At 58.7% G+C, this 21,094-nt stretch overlaps 1 protein-coding gene and 1 long non-coding RNA gene across 2 annotated transcripts in view; both read right to left on the reverse strand.

The window, feature by feature from the left end:
* Positions 1-21,094, reverse strand: part of C3H7orf50 (chromosome 3 C7orf50 homolog) — a 125,790-nt gene that overhangs the window by 57,820 nt on the left and 46,876 nt on the right.
* LOC144339685 (uncharacterized) lies at positions 18,627-21,092 on the reverse strand. The gene is made up of 2 exons (XR_013415000.1): positions 20,971-21,092; positions 18,627-19,497 (listed from the first exon to the last, which is right to left on the reverse strand). It is a non-coding gene; the product is annotated as an uncharacterized LOC144339685 (long non-coding RNA).

Genomic DNA, 21,094 nt, shown 5'->3' on the forward strand with positions numbered 1-21,094 from the left:
CCTGGGGTGTGCGTCATTTTCCCGTGTCCCATGTCCTGCGGGTTCTGGGCACCACAATTCATTTGTCCACTCTGCTGCTGACAAACATGGGGACTGTTTCCAACTTCAGGCATTCGTGCACGGAGCGGTACTGTTTTGCTGTGTCTCCCAGCACCCACCACAGGACCCTGCGTGGGGCACTCCTCAAGCAGACACAGCCTCAGCTGTGCACACTCACCAAGTTGCTTCTCCCGGCCGCCACCCCGTGGCTTCACGTCCTCACCTGCCCTTGGTGCAATGTGTCTCTGGTATTTTATGCCAAGCCAGGGGAGGATTAAGGCATTTCCCGTCTTAACGAGGTCTTGGCCTCTCTCAACGAAGCGTCTCTTTAGGGATTCTGCCCACGTTTCTAAGTGATGTAAGGTCCTTCCTGCTTTGCTCTGAATGTGGGCCCTTGCCATGAGGCTCCTTAACCTAACTGTACCCCTGTACCCATGCTGTTCCCTTTCCAAAGGAGGACAAGCTCTACCACACCACAGAGAAGTCACAGCTCCACAAGTCCCTGCCTGGAAGATGGAAGATGCCTCGGAAAACAGCCTGCTCTTCTCTCTGGAGAGGCGGGGGGCAGGGGAGTACTGGCCACACTCAAAACTGGCAGCTTCTGAGGGGAGGGAGTCACTTCAACATCTCCAACCTTAGACAGATGTGTGTGCCTCAGGCAGCACACACACACACACACACACACACACACACGAGTGCAGGCGTGCACACATATGCAAGCGCACACACACACACACACACGAGTGCAGGCGTGCACACATATGCAAGCACACACACACACACGTGTCTGTCTCCTCCCTGGGAACACCGTGACCGGAAGAGGCTTCACATGTGTCGGCTGCAGGGTGGGAGACCTGACACAGTGCCAGGGCCGCCCGAGTCCTCCGAGGACTCTGTGGCAGCAAGGAAGGGCCGTGGGAACCCCCTGCGGACAAGGTGTCACCTTTTGTTTCTGGAAGCAGCAGCAGGTACCAGCCCTGAACACCGTGCCCACTCCAGCCTCGTGTTCAGGCGTAGCTGCATTCGTGGCATGACCTGGAGATGGACTGGAGATGCTACTGCCCCTCTGCTCACCCCTCCCGCCAGCGCTTGGCTCTGCAGGCACTGGGTGGCCTCAGGCTCCCTCTGCCCACCCCTCCCACTAGGGCCTGGCTCTGCACGCACCAAGTGGCCTCAGGCTCCCTCTGCCCACTGCCAGGGCCTGGCTCTGCACACACTGGGTGGCCTCAGGCTCCCGGCAGCTCCTGCTTACTCCCCACTTCCCCCCACCCCAACCCCCGCCGTGAAAATCACGTGGATAACTCCTGGAAAGTGCTGAGCAGAGACCGGGCACCTGGAGGGCCTCAATCCACGTGAGCTAGGGTAGGATTCTCAGGGGGACGCCCTCATGGCTGGATGCTGAAGAGGCTTTTGTGAGCTGAGGTGGCAGGCATGCCAGGCTCCATGGCAGGGACCCCCGTGCCCTAGCACCTGCTGCACACATGTGCATACGTATGCAACAAGCGCACACACACACACACACACACACAAGCACATACACATATGCACAAACATGTACACACACATACATATTCAAGCACACACACATGCATATGCACACACGCATACATATGCAAGCACACACATATGCAAACACATATGCACACATATGCAAGCATGCACACACACATACAAGCACACACACATGCACACATATGCAAACATGCACACACAAATGCATACGTATGCAAGCACGCACGCACATATGCACACATATGCAAGCACGCACATATGCATACATATGCAAACACACACATGCAAGTGCACACACATGCACACACATACAAGCACGCACACACACATATGTACACATATGCAAGCACACACACATATGCATACTTATGCAAGCACACACACATATGTATACGTATGCAAGCAAACACACACACATGCGCATACATATGCAAACAGGCACGCACACACACCAGACGCTGCTGAAGGGATGCACGTAGCCTGAGTGCCTTCCCAGCCCTAATGGGCTGTGACTTGAAGACGGGGAGACCAGGCCCTCAGCAGCCATGGAACGGGCCCCGGAAAGATGCACAACGGCTTCACTCTGGAAGCAGATGGTGGCTCTGGAGGGAGACAAGGCTTACCTTGCTCCAGGGACTCTGAGGGGATGCTGCATAGGGAGGCTGCCCCAGCAGGAGACATGGAGAGGGAGGGCTGAAGGAACAGCAGTGGGGAGCAGGGGCACGGACAGGTTCCAGACCCAGACCCTGAGCTTCCCTCAGTGCCTAAACGCAACACCCTGACTCCCGAGGGGAAGGGAGGGAATCCTGAGCTGACCTCACACAGGAGAACTAAAGCTCAAAGCTCAAATGTCACCCTGAAAGGCACCGGCAGGCAAAGGCTGCGTCTCCAGAGCCAGCCCTGTGCCCACCCAAACTAGTGTGGTGCAGGGACTCCTCCCTCAGCCTAGTTGCCTGGCCCCAGACTGTCGGGTGTGGGGCCAACAGGGACCCTGGGGAACACCCCATGGACACGAGGGAGACTGAAACCCAGAGGGTCCCACAGCAGTGAGCAGCTTCTGCTGCCAGGCTCCAGGGCTCCAGAAGCCCTAGCCCACCCCACACTCAGGGTGCACGGAAGGCCCTGGGAGGGCAAGCGAGCAGCATCCGATTCTTTTCTGCAGGACATTCAAGCTGTGCCACACACACTTAACACTTCTAAAGAGAAGACAGCATCCCCCGTTGTCCAACCCTATTCATCACAAGATGCTTTCTGCAGAGCCCCTTGGGGCATGAAGGTTCTTCCCATCACCAGTCTGAGAAACCACAGGGCCCTGGGCAGGAGGAACCACACAGCCCCATCCTGTTCTAGGGACCAGGGCACCCCTTGGGGCCCCTCTCCAGACCCAGGGTTGGACGGGCTGGCTTTCTGCCCAGCTCCAGCCAACTGGCATACACTAAGTGTGCAGCTGAGGTGGTGGGAAGAGGGTAAAACGTACCCCACTTGGCAACCACTTCCAAAATTAAACACAGTTAATATCTGTCCCCGCTGTCCCAATTCCAGACATTTACCCAAGAAAATGGGAACAGAAGTCCACACAAGCACCTGTATACAAATGTTCACAGCAGCTTTGCTCGTAAGAGCCCAACACTGAAAAACGACCCAGCTGCCCATCAGCAGGTGGACAGAGAAACAGACGTGGGCTGTGCATGGAAGGAACGCTGCTGGTCAGCGAAATGGACCGACCGGGGACAGGCATGGCAACAGGGTGAACCTCAGAAACATGGAGCTGCGTGGACAGGGCTAGACGCGACCACGTGCAAACTACTGGAGCCTCCTCAGTGGTTCTGGAGCGGGGAACCCAACTCAGCAGCAACACAGTGGCAACAAGGGCCGGGTCTGGGAGGGCGTGGACCGGGAAGAGGCAAGGGGACTTTCGGAGCGACAGAGGCGGTTTCCCTTGCCGAGGCCCTGGCAGCACAGCTCGGCTGCACCTGTCAACACTCCAGGGTGGACATAGGAGATCTGTGCGCTTCCCGAGCGCGGATCACGGCTCAGCATCTCATGGGGAAAGGGGCAGGGACATTTAAAACACCCAGGCAGAGTTTCTTTTCAGGACATGCAGTAAGGTTTCAGGTGCAGGCGCCTTTTCAGGACATGCAGTAGGATTTCAGGTGCGGGTGCTTTCAACACGCGGCGATCAAACGCAGCTCCAGGGCCAGACGCGGTTTCTAGCCTCAAGGGCAGGCTCGGTTCTGGAGCTCCCTCCAGTGGCCGTCGGGGCGCCGGCACTTTCAGGGCCCCACCAGGAGAGCAGGGGCCCCGCCGAGGAGCCAGAGCGCGGGGACCACAGGGAGCCCTGCGCGGCCGGCACGGATGCCTCTCAACAGGTGGGATGAGGCCAACACAACTGGGTGAGTTCCCGCCACCGCTTTCGCCGGCAGCCAGCGGCTGGAGGACAAGGAGAATGCGCCGGTTCCGTTCCTGAACAAGCTCCACGGCGCTGTGGGGTCCCGGCCCAGAAAGCCCAACCCTGCCCCAGAATTTCCCCAGGCCCACAGAAGGGGACAGCATGGGGAAAATGTCTGTGATCACACACGCAGCAACGGTGCGGCCGCAGGTGTCTGCGCATCTGGCAGGGCTCCTAGGGTACCCCCACGCCGCCTGGACGCAGCCTAGCAGATTTGGGGCCAGACTAATCGGGGCCCATCTTAGCCCACAGATGCCATCTCCAGGCCATGCTGAGGGACAGGGGAGCGGAGGGCACTGCCTGTTTCCTGGCAGGGGGCCCTGCTCAACAGCCCTTCCCTTCCCCACAAACTGTCTCGCTGTCCCAGGCCATTCCTTCCAGTACCTTGGGAAGTCCAGGACCAGACCTCTACATGGACAAAGCTGGAGGAGGGAAGTGGGGATGAGGGGTTCTACCTGCTCTCCACCTACCTGCCCTCCTGCCTGTCTGTCCATGGGATGCCTGAAGGCTCCCAGACCACCAGCCCCCAGACCCTTGGTACTGCATCCCTGTCGGCCAGGGGGCTGCTGGGGAGGCTGATGCCCGTCCCTAAGCCTGAGCCTCCAGCCCGGAGGTGAGGGTTTGCGGCACGGTCTGTCCGCGGAGGCTGGAATACACCCCAGAGGTGAGGGTTTGGGGCACAGTCTGCTGGCAGAGGCTGGAATGCACCCCAGAGGTGAGGGTTTGGGGCACAGTTTGTTGGTGGAGGCTGGAGTGCACCCCAGAGGTGAGGGTTTGGGGCACAGTCTTCACACAGGCTGGAGTGCACACCAGGGAGGCTTCCTGCCTCTGGCAGAATCACCGCCATGCTCAGTCACAAACACGGAGCCCCTGCCAGGCATGGACGCTGCAGCACGTGCCAGGGCCCCAAATAAAGGTCCTGGCTTTTGTCCCAGTGGGGTCTGCTTCTCTGTGGAGCTCAAGGGTCCCTGGAGTGCCTGCCTTAGCAGAGGGCAAAACCTGGAGACACGGATGCTTTGTCTTCAGGGCTCCACCGGCTCCTCAGGACAGAGCCCCTCAGCACCACAGTGTGTCACACATCCCCAGTTTCCCCTCGCGGTACTCATGCTGCAGCCCCGGCGTGGAGGCCAGAATCCAGGTGTCACTCCTGGCTCTGACCATGACCTTGGATAAACCACCCCTCAGACCTAGAGTCCTCAGGCACATCCCTCTGGCCACCGCCACCCAGCAGGGAGCAGGACAGCCCCAGGGGTCTGTGACTGTCCCTGGGACATCAGTCTGAGAAACAGCGCCAAGTGGAGGCTGAGGCAGGAGAATGGCATGAACCCAGGAGGAGGTGGAGCTTGCAGTGAGCCGAGATCGCGCCACTGCACTCCAGCCTGGGTGACAGAGCGAGACTCCGTCTCAAAAAAAAAGAAAAGAAAGAAAAGAAACAGCGCCGAGTCGGACGCTGCCCGGTGTGGACACTGGCCCTCCACAGTCACGCAAACTCGGCTTTGCAAAATCAGTCCTTGGTGAAGGAAATAATGTATATAGTGGTCCACTTCCAAGACACAATGCCTTGAACCAGCTTAGGTCAGCAAGTTACAGAAGAAACAGGATGTACCAGGCCTCTGCCTGGGTCGCCAATGCCTACTTGTTGGCTTCCCCCTCCCCAGTCTTCCCCCCAACCCTTAGTTGCCTTCACCTGAACCAAAAAATTTTAGTCTATGATGAAAGTTTTACTAGTCTGCAACATAACTTGTTCTCTCTGTTCTTATCAGCCTGCCCAGCTACTTAGGTCATAAGTCAAATACCTGAAAAGCCCCTGAGCTGACTAGAATTGCAATGCATTGTGGGCTGCAACTAAATGCAGCAGGAAAACCCTAAGAAACACCTACGGCCCCTGCCCAGCAACCAATAGGCGACATTCAGGAAAACTGTGACCTCAGAGTACTCAGCCTGTGAGGAACCGGGGGAGGGGCCTGCGCACTAGGAGATAAATGGCTTGTTGTGACCGTGCTGGGTGTGCCTGCCCATCAGACACCCGATCTTGCAACACTGTCATTAAAAGTCTCACTTCCACTGTTCTCCGGGTCTCTGAGTCCATTCTTCGGGTTTGGACAGGTGAGTTTGTTTCTCACATCAGCACAGGGGAGAGCCCAGTCCCCAGGTGCAGTTCCCTGCACACGCACCTGTGCACACACACGTGCACACACACATACATGCAGCACCACCAGAGCCAGCCTCACTGAACAGCCTCCAGGGTAGCAGGAGCCATGGGGCGGCCATGAGACTGGATTCCACTCGCAGAGGCCCCGTGGCCGTTCGGGGCAAAGCCACACTAACATTTCTGGTATCAAACTGAAGTCAATCCTTTAATGACCCTCCCACACATTGTTAGCAGATCAGGTGCGATGGCAAGAAAAGCAAGTGAGAAGCAGCTGTACAATAACATAGGCTTAAAAATTCTTTTTGAAAGAAACTTCAACAAACGAGGCACTGAGGAGCAGTAAAACAGGAAGCTGCTGTGGCCCCGGGTTCTGTGGCAGTAGCACTGGCAGTCACATGTGCGCGGAGAGGACCAGAGCTCCTTGGAGAAAAGCTGATGTGAGGTGGGCCTGGGCACTGGTGGGGGCAGCAGGGGGGCTCCCACTGGCCACACAATACATTAAATTAAAACCCACAAAAACTGATGAGTCCACAGCGACACTCCGAAAAGCAGGCGGGAGGGAGGAAAGGGGACAGGGAGGAGAAGTGCTGCTGTGAGTCTTCATGGAAGCTGCTGTTTCTACAGCCCCCGGGCAGGAACAGGTTCAGGAGACGCTAAAGGCACTGGGTGGGAGGGCGCCGTCCCCACAGGACACAGTGCCAGGGAAGTCCTATGATGCACACCCACCTCAGCCAAGTGACCACATTCGGTGTCACCAGCATGGGACAAGCTGGTGTGGCATGCCTGCGGGTGACGCCACATACAGTAGGCAGCCTTGCCCGCGTGGGACTCGCCCACCTAAGTGGAGCCAGCCTAGGACACCTTAGAAGGAGGGCTTCGGCACCCAAGACTGGACCTCCCAGGCCGCACGGCCGCGCCACAGGCTCTGCGCCTGGTCAGCACATGTGGGGAGGCTGCAGGACAGAGCCAAGCAGCTCTGGACAAGCGGCACCCAACAGTCACCCAGCCACACAGGGGAGGAGCGGGCAGGGGCCCAGCGCTCAGGACGGAAGAGCCCTGGACAAGGCATCCGGAGACACCTTAGACTCTGGCCCTAAGCGGGGATCCAAGATGGCCTTGATTCCCGGACTACACCCGGACCCTCCCTTGCGCATCGAGCGCCCCCAGCTCCCCATGATCCCGGAGCAGTAAGCATCCCGGCTGCCCACTGTCAGCACACACGGTGCCTCTGCCGCCCTTCTCTCGCCACCCCCTATCTGCAGCCCATGTGCAGAGGAGGGCACAGAAAAGGTCCAAAGCACGTATGACTGCAGCGAAGCTCATGAATGCTCTTGTACACGCGCAGCGGTTCAGACACAGGTCGGCCCCGCCAGGCCCTGCACACTCGTGGGACCATGACCACTCCTCGGATTTCCAGGGTCAAATGGGGTCCAGTCAAGGAAGGGCTGTGCGTTCTGCTTGTGCGTTTAGGCATATGATTAAACACATTTCGTAATAAGCTATGATCATCGCATCTGAGACACAGAGCTTTCCACAACAGTCTGTGGGCTGAGATTACTGCTTCCCTAAACGTCTGAGGGGTGACACCAGTGCCGCCAGCCAGGCCTGCAGCCCTCCTTGTAGAAGGGCTTTAATTATGGAGTCAATTTATTTTCTTTTCTTTTTTTTTTTTTGAGATGGAGTCTCACTCCATCGTGCCCAGGCGGGAGTGCAGTGGTGCGATCTCGGCTCACTGCAATCTCCCTGCTTCCGGGTTCAGGTGATTCTCCTGCCTCAGCCTCCCAAGTAGCTGGGATTACAGGCGTGTGCTGCCACGCCCGGCTAATTTTTGTATTTTTAGTAGAGATGGGGTTCACCATGTTGGCCGGGCTGGTCTTGAACTCCTGGCCTCAAGTGAGCCACCGCGCCCGGCCTGGAGTCACTTTCTTTAACTGTTATGGGACTAAAGGAGTCTTCGAGTTCTTCTCGGGTCAGCATGGTAATCTGTATCTTAAAGCAACGTGCCCAGTGTTGGCATAAAGTTGTTACAATGTTCCCTTACTGTCATTCTGCTGTCTCTAGAAGGATCTGAAATGTCCCGGGCCCACCAATCAGCACCAGGTCCTGAAAACCAGGACGGGCAGCACGAGAGGAAGGTACTCCTCTGGCCTGTTTCTCTCCCACTCTGCAGCTTTGCACAGAAAGCACCTTACACCCTCCATTGCTGTGAATTTCAAAATAAATACAATGACCAAAGGCCAGCGGAAGGGAACGGCAGAGAGCTTTCAAGCAACACTGCCCTCCCTCCTCACCGCGTTCCACTCCCCTTTCGGAGACCCGTGGCCGGCAGCTATTCCCCCACGCAGGCGGCTCCTCCAGCACCCCAGCTGAACTCCCACCGCCCTCAGGCTCTGCTTCCCACCCCGTAATCCCGCTGGAATCCACCACGGTGGCATCGACCTGTGGCTCCTCAACATCGTAGAGCTTTCTTACTTTCTCACAACTCCTTGAGCCACTTTTTTCACTGTGGTTTCTTTTCCCGGCTGGTATTTGGTACTCATGAAAACAGAAGCTCCGTGGAGAAAGTGAAGAAAGTCCTTGAAAGTCGCCTGTTCAAGGGCGCCACTGCCGTGACAGCCCCCGACCCTGGCACCCCACTGCCGTGACCCTCGACCCTGCACCCCGCTGTCGTGACACCCTCAACCCCGCACCCCACTGCCGCGACCCTCGACCCCACACCCCGTTGCGTGACCCTCGACCCTGCACCCCACTGCAGTGACACCCCCAACCCTGCACCCCACTGCAGTGACACCCCCAACCCTGTACCCCACTGCTGTGACAGCCCCCGACCCCACACCCCACTGCCGTGACCCTCGACCCCGCACCCCGCTGCCGTGACACCCCTCGACCCCGCACCCCGCTGCCGTGACACCCCCCAACCCCGCACCCCGCTGCCGTGACACCCCCCAACCCCACACCCCACTGCAGTGACGCCCCCCAACCCCGCACCCCACTGCCATGACTCTCGACTCCGCACCCCACTGCCGTGACCCTCGACCCCGCAACCCGCTGCCGTGACACCCCCCCAACCCCGCACCCCACTGCCGTGACGGCCCCCAACCCCGCACCCCACTGCTGTGACGGCCCCCAACCCCGCACCCCGCTGCCGTGACCCTCGACCCCGCACCCCACTGCCGTGACCCTCGACCCCGCACCCCACTGCCATGACACCAACCCTGCACCCCACTGCCGTGACGGCCCCCAACCCCGCACCCCACTGCCGTGACACCCCCCAACCCTGCACCCCACTGCTGTGACCCTCGACCCCACACCCCGCTGCAGTGACACCTCCCAACTCCGCACCCCACTGCTGTGACCCTCGACCCCGCACCCCGCTGCCATGATGCCCCCCGACCCCGCACCCTGCTGCTGTGACCCTCGACCCCACACCCCGCTGCCGTGACCCTCGACCCCGCACCCTGCTGCTGTGACCCCCGACCCCATACCCTGCTGCTGTTACGTCCCCTGACCCTGACCCCACAGCCGTGACGCCCCCCAACCCTGCACCCTTCTCCATGTCCCACAGCACAGGACCTGGCAGCGGGTGTCTCACCACCGAGAAGCACGTTCCTCCCTCCCCTCCAGGGACCAGCCAGGCCTCTCCAACAGGTGCTTTCTAAACTGCAATCTCCTCATCTACAAAAGGACAATCACAACAATGGAACCCAGGGGACAGGGCTGCATCAACTACAACCAGGCAGCGTGGACGGCAGCACACGGCCCTCGGCAAATCAGAGGCGCTCAGTGACCACAGCCACCATGACAGTCAGCAGGGTGGGGCGGGGGGCAAGGAAGCAGCACTGGGAGACTTGGAGATACCCCAAAACTGCCTTCCTCAGAAACGCTGCTGGGCAAGAACCTGCAAATCCCCAAGGCGTCTGTGTCCAATGGCCCAGGCCCCATGCTGAGGTCGCCCAGGCGTCCAAGGCCAGGAGAGGCGCCCAAGGCCAGGAGAGGCACCAAGGAGACTAAGAAGAAACAGCACAGCAGGTGGGGAGGTAAGGCCTGTGCCTGGGATGCCATGCAGCCTGCCAAGCAGCCGCTCAAGGGACCCGCCCACGTGTCGGATGGTCAGAAACAACCATTTTAGGCCGGGCGCGGTGGCTCACGCATGTAATCCCAGCATTTAGGAAGGCCGAGGTAGGCAGATCACAAGGTAGGAGTTCAAGACCAGCCTCACCAACGTGGTGAAACCCCGTCTCTACTAAAAATACAAAAATTAGCCGGGCGTGGTGGCGGTACCCTGTAATCCCAGCTACTCGGGAGGCTGAGGCAGGAGAATTGCTTGAACCGGGGAGGCAGAGGTTGCAGTGAGATCGCACCACTGCACTCCAGCCTGGGTGACAGAGCGAGACTGTCTCAAAAAAAAAAAAAAAAAAAGGAAAAGAAACAACCGTTTTAGGGCTCCGGAAGCTGACTGAGGCCACACAACAAATCGGGTCACATTTATTAAAAAAAACAAAAACAAAACAAAAAAAACCTCCTGATCTCAGGTAGGAACAGCAGAGTCTGAGTCACCAAAGCCAGGGGCTGCCACTCTCCAGGGTGCCCCACTCCCAGCTCCAGCAGCTGAGTCCACCAAGCCAGGACAGGCCCAAGGACCAGAGGACGAGGTGATCCACAGTGGAGCTCGGGGAGACCCATTCACGCCCAGGCCTTGTCAAAAACCATGGGGGGCTAGGTGACAAGCAAATGGGGAAGGCCAACATGGCAGAGCCAGGGCTGCAAAATCGGCCGGAATAAGTGTCAGACCTGCTAGAAGGGTAAGAGGTACACGGCAGGGAGGAGCACCCCCAAGGAGGAGCAGGCCAGGGAGGAACACCACCAGGGAGGCTGCAAGGAGCACCCTTTCCTGGGCCTGCATGGTGCTCAGCAGGAGGCTGGGGAGCACCTCCCTCCCAGGCACAGGCTCTGGGGAAGAGTCCCCTGTGGCACCAGTGGCTTCCCATGGATGTGCCGTGCTGGTTTTTGGAGACTGCAGGCGAGCTGGGCACCGTGTAAAGAGGCCTGAGAGGGTTCCCCTGACACAGGCAAGCGTCATGCACAGGGCATGAGCATAGGGGAGGGATGTAAGAAAGGTCTACACTTTCAGTAACCAACAGGGCTGGCCCTGGGAAAAGCTGCAGAGGAAGGAAGCTGGCTCTGAATTAATGTCCAAGATCTTTTCCTCCACTTGGCAGGGCTCTCTCCCTTCAGGGACCGGTGGCCTCAGCCAGGACTCTTCCCAGCCCAGTGCCGCAGCCTTCTCAGCAAAGCCGGGGGAGGACAGCATGGGGACGCGCATGCCTCGCCCGGCTGGGGAGAGGACCTGCCTTCTAGCCGCACTTCCTGCACAGCCCACGCCCAACCCCCGGGGGACACTCCCGGCACAGCCTTGCAGGGTGGTCAGCGAGGGGCCGGCCCCTGCTCTGCAGCCAAGACTCAGGTTACCTGATGTCCCGTCCGGAGCTCTTGCTGTTCTGGGTACCCTGTTGTTGGGGGCAGACGGCTGAGACTCCCAGTCTGGGCCGGATGCCAACGCTGGCCCTTGGCTCAGGACTGTATGAGAGGCTCCGAGGAAGGCACTCTTGGGCTTACACAGGCCTGAGTGCTTCTCCCTGGTCTTCTTGGGGGCTTTCAGGTCCTATTTTTATTTATTTTTATTTTTTGAGATGGGGTCTCACTCTGTCACCCAGGCTGGAGTGAAGTGGTGCGATCTCGGCTCACTGCAAGTTGTGCCTCTTGGGTTCACGCCATTCTCCTGCCTCAGCCTCCCGAGTAGCTGGGACTACAGGCGCCCGCCACTACGCCCGGCTAATTTTTTTTGTATTTTTAGTAGAGACGGGGTTTCACCGTGTTAGCCAAGATGGTCTCAATCTCCTGACCTCGTGATCAGCCCACCTCGGCCTCCCACAGTGCTGGGATTACAGGCGGGAGCCACCGCACTCAGCTCTGGCAGGGCTGCTTTCTGGACGTGCAAGCCCTCAGGTGCCCCGTGCACAGGCACACACTACATTTTCCCTCTGCAGTACTAAGTTGGCTGCCTCGTACTGGGGCTAGTTTGAATTTTCCTAGATCACACGGGCAAGCCAGACGCGGCTTACCTGCAGTGAGTGTGGTGTGAGCGGCTTCAGAGGACAAAGGCCTGGGAAGGGGGCCCCATGGGACTTGGGGTTAAACCTTCCACAGCAAGCAGGGGCCCCAGCCAGGCTCTGCACAAGGCAGGCGCTGCGCTCGGGTGGGAGTCCTGCGCGATGCTCCTGCACCCCACACTCCCGTGACCACAGGCGAGGCCTAACGCCCCCCACGCCAGGTTGATCTCATCTCCTCAAATTCCCACCAAGATGCTCATGACGGGGCCCAAATGCGCTCCCGGGGGGTTGGCTAGTCTGCAGGATCACAGGCTGGCCCAGTGAAAACCTGGGCTTCGCCACCTTACAACCATGCAGAACTCACAGCCAGGCCATGTGCCCACCTGCCCACTGGGATCCCGGGAAAGTGCCTGCTCCAGACAGAGGCTGGGAGCTCTGTGAGGGGCACATGGAGTGGGGTAGGGCCTGCGGCTCAGCCGTTTGGCTCTGGCTGGCCAGGTGCCCCCTCAAGCCCCAGCTCAGCCTTCCCCCAAACACTCAGCTCCACCCCCCACCCCGGCAGGTCCGGGCTCTGTCGAGATTGCTGGTGAATGGCCGGCTGAGGAGGCGAGGAGGCCTGTGGAGAGGGAGGGCCAGGACCACAAGGACAAACGGCACGAAAGTGGCTATGGAAGGAGCAGGAAGCCAACAGCCGCAAACAAACCTCCCAAGCCACTCGAAGCTGAGACCCGCGGGCCACAGGGACAGACCTGAGGCCGGGGAGGGGCAGCCACCGACCTTCACGGCCATCCTGGGTCCCCAGGCAGGCAACGCCCAGCTGCTCATCTGCTGTCCACCTTCCTATGGGGACACCCCGAATCACATGAGAGAACTGTGACCTCAAAAGCTTATGCTGTTTTTGCACAGAAACAGTGACTTGTGAACCATCCTGGGATGGTTTGAAAAACAAGCTCAGGCCTGGAAAAGCAGTTCAGAAGCCACTCAACTGTCCACCCTGGGGAGACGGTTTCGTAAGGTACCACCACAGCCTATAACTACTTATCCATTAAAAATGATAATAAAACCCAGGAAGAGGCCTGGAAAACATTCAATAAACCAGTGTGCTGAGTGAATCTGCACAACTCCCCGCCCTGCCCAGTGTAGACGTGTGACAGGAAGTGGCAGGGGCAGTGGCTCCTCTGAGGGGCTCCGTGGTGGGCAGGCCCTGGCGGGGGCTGGGAGGACCCAGGGGCAGGGTTGACTCCTGGATGCCCTCCAGGAGGCACAGGGCCCTACAGGAGATACCAGCCCTCACCACTGGAGTCCCCGGCCTCCCAGCTCCGGGGAAGCGGCGTTGGAGAAGTGGGGTCCACGCTTTCTAGAACCTCTCTGAAGGGCTGTTTAAGCAGCAACAGCCAATGCTGCCATCAAGAACATACAATTCTCAAGGTCCTGGCTTTGGGGAGTTCCCCCAGGCCCCAAGCTTGACCTTGGCAGCCCCTCTGCGTGGCTCAGGAACGAGTCCCACAAACCCCTGGCTCTTGGCCCGAAACTGGCCACCAAAACAGACTGTGAAGGGCCGGCCCCTCCTCCTAGGGAATTCCAGGGCTCGGAAGGACCCTTCGCTTTTGCTGGGGTTAGAAGGACAGGTTCCGGCGGGAACACAAAACGGAGTGGCCACTTTGGAGGCTTCGTATAAAGCTAAATGTGCACTCACTATAAGAACCAGCAATGCCCAATCTTAGCGATCCACCCACAATAAAATCACGCTCACACGAAACCCTGTATGCGAATATTTAACGCAGCTTTTATAATAGACACAATCTGGAAGGAACTCAAACGTCGCTCCCACGGCGGCTGGACGCAGACCGCGGCACAGCCCCCCGGGCTCAGTGTCTCCCACGGCGGCCGGACGCAGACCGCGGCACAGCCCCCCGGGCTCAGTGTCTCCCACGGCGGCCGGACGCAGACCGCGGCACAGCCCCCGGGGCTCAGTGGCTCCCACGGTGGCCGGACGCAGACCGCAGCACAGCCCGCCGTGCTCAGTGGTGAGCAGCCACGGCCTCTCGGCGTGTGCGACGTGACGCACAAACTCGAGTGCAGGAGGCACAGGAACAGCCAGGCTCAGAGGCTCCACACGCACAGGTGCCACCCGCGTGAGGCCTGGGGAGTCTGATCACGAGCAGAGTGCAGCTGCGGCGGCCACGTTGGGTGGAGGAAGGGGCTGACCACCCAGGGACGGGCCGAGGAGTCTGGAACAGAACGGTTTGTGCGCTGCCTGCGAACACGGTGCTTTCGAGACTAGATGCCTCTGTGGTGAACGCCAAAAGGAGTATTTTACTGCACACAAATTCTTAGAAATGACCATTTGAAAAGTACAGGTTCTCGGCCAAGGCACCCAGGCTCAGATGGCGGTCACATCATTAAGCAGCTGGGTACCAGCAGCATGACTTCATCCCTCTGACTCCATAACCTCGCTGCAGAGGGTCCCGGCAATTTGTATACAAAGTGCCACTCACGTGGGAAGCTCTCAGTGAGAGAGGGGGGGCTGAGAGCCGCTTGGCCTGGGCCCTGCACCTCGTCCCCCTCTGCTTGTACTGCCTTTGGGGGTAAGGTAGGGGAGAAGGTGCCAGGCCGTCAAGGCCCAGGGTGCAGGGGGCCAGGTGGGAAGAACAGGAAGGCCGGCCAAGCTGGAGCCAGCACAGCCCTGCATTTGTTACTCTGTCTCTTAGACTATGGAGCAGCAGCAGTGGAGAAGAGGGGGGCACATCCCCCACCCGGCAGCCCAGCAAGGCTGCAACCTGTGGCTCCCAAAGGGCTTGGTCCCTCCCAGCGTGCCATCATCCAGGGCCACCAGGGCCACCAGGGCCGGGGGACTATGCCAGGTAGTGCCACCGGGAGACGGGCTTGGTGCCCAGGCCGGGTAGGGGTGAGCTAGGCACATCCACCCCCGCTCCACCAGATTGCCCTCGCCAGGCCGGGACTTGAAAGGGCCTCAGAGATAACTGTGAGGACCCCTCTCTCCTAAGACCCGCAGTCAGGGGACCATGAAAGGTGGGGAAAGGGGAGCCCGTCTGGGGCCACTCAGAATTCTTCCCTTTCCTTGTAGAGCCTGGGCAGAAGAACCAGAACGAAACCTAAGTACAAACACAGTGGGCTTGAGCGGGGCTTGGCACAGCGCAGGGGCGGCAGCAAGGGGGCAGCGCAGATCGGAGACAGAAAGCCCGTGCTGGCACCCGCCATGCGGACGGGGAAGCTGAGACCCAGGGCTCAGGTCACGCTTACGTCGGTCGGTAGCCGGTACCAGGACCTTATCCCATATGCAGCAGACAGGCTGTGAAGCCAGAGTCAACCGAGGAACCTGGGAGCCCCGACCCAGACAAGATACAGCTCGGGGGAGGGTCCGGGAGGCCTCTCGAAGCCGTGGCTTCCTTCTGCCTGCGCAGGGGCCCCTCCCGTCCACGAGAAAAGCCCAGTAATAAGGAGAAAGCAGGCAGCAGCCTTCATCTGAGCTCCAGACTGCGCTCTCGGGGCCAAGCTCAGGTGTGCGCCTGTCCCCCGACCCACTGGGTGGCTGGGCCTGGCTATGACCGCATGGGAGAGCACGGCAGACCCCGCGAACGGGGACAGCACCTGACGGCAACGTCCACAAACGCTGCCCCACAGGAGCACGCACTCCTACACGAAGCGCCTGCAGCTGACAGCTGCCGGGATGGGACATCTGGACAGCCTCACACGGCTTTCAGACCTGCGGTCCATGTCGAAAAGATCTTGTTTCCAATTTGCCTTAATTAAACAAACATTCCAAACCACTTCCTCTCAGTCTGGCCATTGTTCTTCATTCCATGCCACGCGGAGTCCTGGGAACCACTCATCACCGTAGGGTGCAGGCGGACATCCCCTCGCGGCAAGGCCAGCGCGTGGCTCCGCAGTGCCCCGCGGGCTGAGAGAGGGTAGCTGGGGCCAGGTGCTTGTGAGGCACATCACAGTGGGACCCGAGGGCGCTGCATGCAAGGGACTCTACAGCGCACTCCTCATGGGCCGTCTGGCCTGAGTTACTCAGAGCAGGGGATGCTCCATCCCAACTCAAAACCAAAATGAATGGGGTTGAACAGGAGCCGTGAGGGGCGAGGACGGGCTCACAGGAGGAGGGGCCAGCATGGGCCACGCACCACACTCTCACCCAAGACCCAGAGCCAGCCAGGCAGCTGATGGGCAGAGACGCCTGCCACTTCCAGAAGAGCAGGCTTCACGGGGTGGGCATCCCAGAGCATATCACAGCCCCTGGGGTGGCCCTGGGGGGCAGGGCAGGTGCTGCGTGATCCTGGTCCTGTGTCCAGCTCCTGCCACTGCCCCATCCTGTAACCATCTGGACACAGAGACTGGGCAACGTTCCATGTTCACACCAAGGGGAAGATCCAGCACCCGCAGAAAACTAAGGAAGCACGGGGGAGTGTGGTGCTACTGAAGAGAGGATGCATCATTTGCATTTATCCAAAGAAAGGGTTCATGAGGTCCTGCGTTCAAACAGATAAAATCAGACTGGGGTGGGGTGGGAGGAGCCTCCCCGAGGCTCCTTGAGGAACTGCCTGGCAGTGACCGAGGTGGGGCTGGGACAAGGCCCTGGTGCTGGCCTCTCCTGGAACATTCCGCCACGTGCTCCTGGGGGCAGAGGGTCCCCGCAGGCCGAGCTCGGCCAGCGCCACCCTGCCCACTCTTCTGTGAGCTGCCCTTGGCGCGACGCTCCCGGAGAACCCAAGGACACATCCAGAATGTTCCCCGCAACCACTGAGGAGGCTCTGCTGGGAGACCTGCAAAACCACCACCATCATGTGGGCCAGCAGCCGCACTCACCTTCCGTGCTGGAGCCACGCCAAGCGGCTGATGGGCGGGATGGTCTCTAAGCACAGTGAATTCCATCTTGTGAGGGAAAGTGACAGAAGACGAGAGAGTGGACTGGGCGCAGTGGCTCACGCCTGGAATCCCAGCACTTTGGGAGGTTGAGGGGGGCAGATCACGAGGTCAGGAGATCGAAACCATCCTAGCTAACACAGTGAAACCCCATCTCTAATAAAAAAATACAAAAAATTAGCCAGGTGTGGTGGCAGGCACCTGTAGTCCCAGCTACTTGGGAAGCTGTGGCAGGAGAATGGCGTGAATCCAGGAGGCAGAGCTTACAGTGAGTGGAGATCGTGTCACTGCACTCCAGCCTGGGTGACAGAGTGAGAATCCATCTCAAAAAAAAAAAAAAAAGATGAGCGTGTGGAGGCTGGCACTGCCCAGGACGCAGCTGCAGACGACGGGAGCACCTGCCCTTCCATGCTCAGCATGCTGTGGTCAGCACACACCTGCCCTAACTGGGCCCTCCCGCTGCGGACACCAAGCAGGGACAGGACGGCGGCACCGACGTGCTCACGTCCACCAGCGCCAGGCGACACAGCAGAAAACCAGGATGCCCTGCCCCTCACCGCACTGTTTCCGGGCTTGGCGGGCACACACCCTGAATGAAAGACTCCGACCTGGCATGCAGCCATGGCCTGCGTGCTTCTGAAGGAACAAGAGAGACGAAGTCACCATGGGCTGCACCACGTCCTGACAGCAGCTAACCTCCCCAGGCCGGAATGGAACAGATGGAAGATATGGCAGGTCTGTCTGAGGGGAGGTCACAGGATGTCCCGAAGGTCAGGATATGGCACAGAACGCAGAGTTCCAACCCCACCTGCCACCGGAGCGGGGAGACCCGTGTACACCACACACAGCCTCCCTGGGACCTGGGCTCTTTCTATAAAGGGGCTGCTGGTGTGTGTCCACTTAATGCTCCAGGCCTGTGACGATCAGATGCCCAAGGGTGCTCCTGCATGTCCTGCGGAGGCAGGGGAAGCGATGCCCTCCTGAGGGCGTGGGAAGGGGCTCTTGGCCTCCCCTGACTCTGGATCATCGGAGAATGTATCCGCCTGGCATGTGAGACATGGTGTACTTCTCTGAACCTCAGGCTGTCTTCCAGCCTGTATTAGCTCTAAAATTCCTTCCACACACACCTTGATGTCTCCCCTGTAAGGTGGATACGGCGTGTGATACTGTGAGCACCTCCAACCGACTGCTCCCTCCCTTGTGCCTATGGGGGAGAAGCGAATGAGCCAGGACTGGGCTCATCTCCGGCAGTGCCGCCCCACCCTTGCCCCCGGTGGACCGCTCCCCTTGAAAAGGAGCAGCAGTGAGAAGGGAAGCCTCACTCCGCCCAGCAGAGACAAGGGGTGTGTGGTATCTCATAGAACCGTTAGACCCATGCACCCCCATTGCACAGATGGGCGCTGAGGCTCAGGAAGGTTACAGATGTTGCCCGGTATCACACAGCCATTGCATGTGGGGTAAGCGGAACACGGGCTGGAGCTGGCAACGCTGAAGACCAGGGTTGTTTGGACGGCAACATGCAACTCCCTGAGTGCTCTGCTCCTGCAGAGTCAGGGGGACCCGTGCTGCTGCCTACCATGGAGGGCACAGGAGAGGACTGGGGATGGGACAAGGAGCAGGAAGGGGTCGCTCAGTCAGTCAGCGCTGGCAGAGTGAGGGGTGCCGGGAAGGTACCGCAGGCCCTGCGTCTGGAGCCTCTCAGCACAAGGACTGGGCTTTGTACGCGAGGACTGAAGGCTGAAAGGCGAGGGCCAAGGTTTCCCACATGGGCATTCGCTCAGGAGGGCTCCTGAAGCCGGAGATGCACTGCCTTACTTTGTGTGTGTTTTTCTCTATGCATTTTCCAATATTTGGCTGTGTGCGCGTTTAACTCAATAAGCAATGATCAGATGAAATTCCCCTTGAAATTCTTCCCTTTTATTCTATCCTGGGGATGAACAGGAAAATATGTTCACTTCTTAAAAACTCATAACGACACAAAATTCAACAAGGAAATCAGTGCCTGACAAGATTACTATTGCCCCAGGATGCCTCTGGTGTACGGGCCGAGACCATGTGCTCAGAGTCAGCCGGCCATTCCCAGATCTGCTCCTGGCTGGCTGTGAGGCCGAGGTGATACTACCTCCCTGCAGTCAGTTTCTGCATCCATGAGACACGGAGAAGTGCCTCACAGGCTCTGAAGGAGGGTGACCTGAGATCAAGCATGCAGAGCACCAGGCACAGCACCCAGCACCCAGGATGCAAGCGTTCAATGTCACATTCTACACTGTGGGAAGCTGAGGCGGGAGGATCATTTGAGCCCAGGAGTTCAAGACCAGTCTTGGCAATACAGTGAGACCTTCTCTCTACAAAAAAAAAAAAAAAAAATTAGCAGCTCACATCTGTAGTCCCAGCCTCTCAGGGGCCGAGGTGGGAGGATGGCTTGAGCCTGGGAGGTGGGAGGCTGCAGTGAGCTGAGATCAGGCCACTGCATGCTGGCCTGGGCAACAGAGCAAAACCCTGTCTCAAAAAAAAAAAAAAAAAAAAACAGATTTAAAAATTGGTGAAAGGTCTTTACACCTTACAAACAGTCCACGAGATTCCTCCCATCCCGTCACCCATGCAAGTATTAAGTAGGTCTTGGGGACTAAAGTTCCTGCAGCTGGGCCCTGTCCCTCACACCCGCAGTTGTGCGGTAGCTGACAAGTTACTCACCCACCCAGTGCTTACAGGAGAAGGCTGGGTTCCGAGACCCAGAGCCCCGATCCGGCTAATTCTATGTTGCAAGCAGGAAATCTAGGTGTATCAGCCACTCGCCCGTCCAGGGCAGGCTCCCTACCCAGGGCACGTGAGTGGAGAGCTTGGGAGCTGAGCTCTTCCTCAGCTGCTGGGACAGGCAGAGAGACCAGAAGCCATGGGTTTGCACTAGCAGGGCATAGCTATTTTTAAGTGACATGTCTCGGCTATTTCAAGGTTTGGATTTTTATTTTATTTATTTTTTTCTGTACTTTCTCATGACTCACATCTTTTAAAATGGTGTCTCGGGCATTTTTAATGCTGAAATCATCTCAACTTCACAACTGATCAAAAAAAATGTCTAAGAGCAAATCAGCTCTTTATCATTCAAATATAAAAAGGTACATATTAGAGTTGTCAACTTTCTACTGCTGGAAGAAAACCCCACGTTAGTATTTTTCCATTAGAAATTTAACACAGCATTCTGTTTAGAAAATGTGTGTGTGTGTTTTCTAAAATACACATCGGTAAGATTTTAAATTGCTATTGCACAGATGCCTTGAGGCGCCTCTGCAACAGGCTCCTAACGAAACACCACCAAGCAGCTGACTCCCTGGCAGGCCCCAAGGGGCCGAGTGCACCTGGAGGCCCAGCACCCCACTCCTGCACCTGCACCAGCTCTCCTGCGGGGGAGCAGGCCCCGAGGGGCGGAGCGCACCTGGAGGCCCAGCACCCCACTCCTGTACCTGCTCCAGCTCTCCTGCGGGGAAGCAGGCCCCGAGGGGCCGAGCGCACCTGGAGGCCCAGCACCCCACTCCTGTACCTACTCCAGCTCTCCTGCGGGGCAGCAGGCCCTGAGGGGCCGAGCGCACCTGGAGGCCCAGCACCCCACTCCTCTGCCTGCACCAGCTCTCCCGGCGGGGGTGGGGGTGGGGGTCCCACGCAGGCCTCTGAACCGCGCCTCAGGCTGCAGCAGCCGCATTACTCATACTCAGCGGACAAAGGATCCAATCTCACCGCTTGGAAACTAATATTACAGAGGGAAAACGACACCCAGAAGTAGGAGTGAGATTCGCTGAAGTTCCGTTCGGAGAAAGACTCACCCCTCAGCCTGGACAGCTGGGGCTGGCAGTGCCTGAGGACCCCCTCAGCCTGGGCAGCCCATGCCGGGGTTGGGGAGCCTGGCTCTGCTCTCGCTCTGCTCTCACAGGGCAGCCCAGGGTTCCC

Source organism: Macaca mulatta, chromosome 3 (genome assembly GCF_049350105.2).
Source record: "Macaca mulatta isolate MMU2019108-1 chromosome 3, T2T-MMU8v2.0, whole genome shotgun sequence".
Lineage (NCBI taxonomy): Eukaryota > Metazoa > Chordata > Mammalia > Primates > Cercopithecidae > Macaca > Macaca mulatta.